This window comes from Crocuta crocuta, unplaced genomic scaffold (genome assembly GCF_008692635.1).
Source record: "Crocuta crocuta isolate KB4526 unplaced genomic scaffold, BGI_CrCroc_1.0 scaffold1091, whole genome shotgun sequence".
NCBI classification, from domain to species: domain Eukaryota; kingdom Metazoa; phylum Chordata; class Mammalia; order Carnivora; family Hyaenidae; genus Crocuta; species Crocuta crocuta.
In genome coordinates this window covers 30,720-35,481 of record NW_027529194.1, presented here as the reverse complement: position 1 = coordinate 35,481, position 4,762 = coordinate 30,720, and positions in this window count along the sequence as shown.

Here is a 4,762-nt window from a genome sequence, read left to right as displayed (position 1 = left end):
GTACATGTGCCCTTATGCATCAGCACTCCTATATCCCTTGGGTAAGTTCTTAGCAGTGCTACTGCTGGGTTATAGGGGAGTTCTATTGTTAATTTTTTGAGGAAGCTCCATACTGTTTTCCAGAGTGGCTGCACCAGTTGACATTCCCACCAACAGTATAGGATGGTGCCCATTTCTCCACATCCTTGCCAGCATTTAGAGTCCCCTGATTGGTTCACTTTAGCCACTCTGACTGGCGTGAGGTGGTATCTCAGTGTGGTTTTGATTTGTATTTCCCTGATGAGGAGGTATGTTGAGCATCATTTCATGTGTCTGTTGGCCATCTGGATGTCCTCTTAGGAGAAGTGTCTGTTCATATATCTTCTGCCCATTTTTTCACTGGATTATTTGTTTTTGCGTGTGGAGTTGATGAGTTCCTTATAGATATTGGATACTAGTCCTTTATCTGATATGTCATTTGCAACTATCTTTTCCCATTCTGTCAGTTGCCTATTAGTTTTATGGATTGTTTCCTTTGCCCTGCAGAAGCTTTTTATCTTGATGAGTTTCAGCAGTTCATTTTTGCTCTTGATTCCCTTGTTAAGCTCCACACTCTTTGTAGCAATAGTTTCTCTGATGTCTTCCATGCCTTTTTCAAACCCAGCGATTAATTTTATGACTATTGTTCTAAATTCTTGTTCACTTTTGTTGCTTATATCTGTTTTGAGCAGTTCTTTAGCTGTCATTTCTTCCTGGAATTTCGTTGGAGGAGAGTTCTTCCATTTCGTCATTTTGGTTAGCTTTCTATCTCTTGTTAATTTTAAAAGCTTGTTATACACTCTGACCCTGTAGGTGCTGCTGTATTAAAGGGGGCTCTTTGACTGACCAGGGCCTGTTCCTTCAGGTGTGTTCTCTGAATTTTGCCTCCTGGTTTCCGTTGTTGAGACTTTGGTTATTTTATTTCCATACTCATAATGGTATTTGGGACTTTCCACCGTGTGTACTTTGCCTTGTTTCTTGAGATATCCCTGCCAGCCATGTATGGGATTTAACACTTTCCAGGATGCCAGAGGCCCACTCCATCAGGTCGAGGGGTTCATGAAGAATGGACGGTGTCGGCGAAGGAGGGATGAGAGAAACACGAGATTCTTTCTGGTCTCCAGCCAGGCCTCTCCACACTGTCCTGTTTAGTCCTCTTGAAAACTGGTCTCAGAGGAGGCAAAATGGCAGAGAATTAGGGAGCTCCATTTTGCTCGCCTGCATCTCTCAAACAGAGAAGGCCCAAAGCCATAGGACACTGAACCACAGGAGTCTGGTAGGAAAAGAGACAGAGTCCACTAAGAAGACAACCTAATAGGTGTGTGATTGAGAAATGGGGAAGATAAAAATGGGCCAGGACCCAGAGACACCGAGGGGAGGGATCCCCCTTCACGGAGAGCCACAGAGAGAAGAGGGGAAGAAAAGAGCGGCTTAAACTGCTCATAGAACTGTCCCTAGAGAAGAGAAAAATCTCAGCCTGGATGGAGAGGGATCCTAACATCCTATCCCTAAACGCAGGGCATTCAGACAGTAATCCTATTTCTGGCTGTGGCGCTATCTTTGGACTGGGTGGCTGGGAGGCGGAACCGGGAGAAACTGCTCCACTGCTCTCCTGGATTGATCTCTGGCTGGGAAGTGGCCCAGCCTGAGGAATTACATTTCAGGTGGTATCAATAAAGCGTGTGGACTAAGATCTGGAAAGGAGACGGAGTTTGGGGCATAGAACATGGCCCACGTTGGCTACGCTCATAGCACAGGGAGATTGGACCCAAAAGAGTAATTTGCAACACTTGGTTTGAGAAGGGACTGAGGCACCACAATTTTTCTCCCCACAACCACCAAGATGGGGCCTCAGGGAGTGGCCCATGGAACCACAGTGGAGGAGAGATCTGCCTACACCAAACGATGCCCATACGCACTAGATAGCTCCTTTGGTGTTTTTTTTTTGTTTTGTTTTGTTTTTTGTTTTTGTTTTTGTTTTTTTTACCTGGGCCCAGGGCAAGACCAACAATGATGCATTGCCGTGGTTATTTCTAGATCAATTCTTTCAATTCAGATGGTATTTTCCCATACCTCATTCTTATCCTTTTCTACACTAGACTGGGCACTCTAGACATTGCTTTGTTTAAACAGTCACATTTAATGCATTCTCTAGATGCATATTCTACACCTCCGTCATTACCTTCCTCTCTCTCTCTCTCTCTGGAATAATCAGATTATATAGTTTCTTTGGGTAACATTATCTTCCTTTCTTTCTCCTTGCCTCCTACCATATTCTCCTCTTTCTTTCCCTGAATTAAGCCTATTAGTCTCGCTGCCTGATCATTCTCCAATTTCGCTTTCTCCCTGTCCCTGTCATTTCTCACTTTGTATATGCTCTTCCATCAGCACTGCACACACTGTGCTCTCTATTTGTAGCTGGGATTGCTGGTTTTATGTGTTTAGACTGTCCTTTGTCTTTTGGGTTTTATTTTTCCCCTTTCAATTTGCTTGTTTGTTGGATTCGTCTGTGCGTTTGCGTGCCTTAGTTACCTGTGTGTTGTCTGTCTGTTTTCCTTTCCAGTGCTATCTCAAGAAACAAGCCAAAGTACACATGGTGGAAAGTCTCAAATATCACTATGAGTAAGGAAATAAAATAATGAAAGTCTCAAGAAATGAGACCAAGGGACACCATTAAAAGAACACTTCCTGAATGGACAGGCCCTGTAGAATCAATGACCTTTAATTTAGCAGTATGTGCAGGTGTATAGCACATAACAAGCTTTTAAGAGGAGACAGAAAGCAAGACAAAATGATTAAATGGAAGAATTCTCCTTTAATGAAATTCCCGTAAAAACTAACAGCTAAAGAACTGCTCAAAACAGATAGAAGTAACATAACTGGACAAGAATTTAGAAAAATAGTCATAAAATTAATCGCTGGGTTAGAAAAGGGCATGGAAGACATCAGAGAAGCTACTGCAACAAACTATACACCTTAAAAATACTTATGATGAATTAAAAAGTGCTATAAATGAAGTGCATAATAAAGTAGAGGCATACAATACACAGACTGAAGAGGCAGAGAGGAGAATAGGTGAATTAGAAGACACAATTATAGAAAAAGAGGAAGTTGCGAATGAGAGAGATTAACTGGCCCAGGAGCACTAAAGGAGAGTTCGAGAACTGAGTGATACAATGAAACAGAACAATGTCCGTATCATAGGAATTCCATAAGAGGGAGAGAGAGAGAAAGGGGCTGAAGGGATACTCAACAAATTATAGCTGAAAAACTTCCCCAATCTGGGGAAGGAAACAGACATTGAAATACAAGAGGCACAGAGAACTCCCCTCAGACGTAACTTGAATCAGTCTTCTGCACGACATATCATAGTGAAACTGGCAAAATATAAGGACAAAGAGAGAATTTTGAAAGCAGCTAGGGAGAAAAGGGCCCTAAAATACAAAGGGAAACCTACCAGAGTGGTGATAGACCTATCTACTGAAACTTGACAGGACAGAAAGGAATGGCAGGAAATCTTCAATATGATGAACAGAAAAAAATATGCAGCAAAGAATCTCGATCCAGAAGGCCTGTCATTCAGAATAGAAGAAGAGATAAATGTCTTCCCAAATAAACAAAAATTGAAAGAATTCATCACCACTAAAACGGCGCTACAAGAAATCCTGAGAGAGACTCTATAAGAGAAATGTTGCAAGGAACCCAAGTTATCAGAGACACCAGCACAGGCATGAATCCTACAGAGAACACAATAACTCTAAACCCATATTTTTCAATAATAACACTGAATGTAAATGGGCTAAATGCGCCAGTCAAAAGACATAGGGTAGCAGAATGGATAACAAAAACAAAACCCATCTATTTGCTGTCTACTAGAGACTCATTTTAGACCTGAGAACACCTTAGGATTGAAAGTAGGGGATGGAAAATATCTATCACTTGCCCAGAAGTCAAAAGAAAGCAAGAGTAACCATACTTCTATTGGACAAACTGGAGTTTAAACTAAAGGCAGTAACAAGGGATGAAGAAGAGCATTATATAATAATTACAGGGTCTGTCCATCAGGAAGAGCTAACAATTATAACTGTCTACACACCCAATTCAGGATCACCCAAATAAATAAAACAATTACTCACAAACATAAGCAAACTTATTGAAAACAATGTGCTAATAGCAGGGGACTTTAATACTCCACTTATAGCAATGGATAGATCAACTAGACAGAAAATCACTAAAGAAACAATGGACTTGAGAGGAGGAGGCAAGATGGCGGAGAAGTAGGGAGCTCTGTACATTATGCCTGCACCCATCTCTCAAACAGAGAAGGCCTGAAGTCGTAGTATACTGAGCCACAGGAGTTTGGGAAGAGAAAGAGACAGAGTACACTGGAAAGGAAACCGCATAAGTGTGTGAGTGCGAACTGGGGAAGATAAAAGCGGGACGGGACCCAGAGATACGGAGGGAGGGGAGGGAACCCGGCTTGCGAGCAGCTGCGGTGAGTGATTAACCAGCTAGTGCTGGTGAGCTGCAGCAAGTCCAGGGGAATGGAAAGAAAAGTTGAGATTGCTCATAGAACTGTCCCTGGAGAAGAGAAAAAAAACAAAACCTCAGCTTGGAAAGAGAGTGTTTTTAGCTCTGGGACCAGTTGCCCTGGTCCCTGAAGGCCTTAGGAAAACTGAACTGCCTAGCGCCCAGCACCATCCATTGTGACGGCGGCCCGGTGAACAGTCAGCAATGCCTGCTG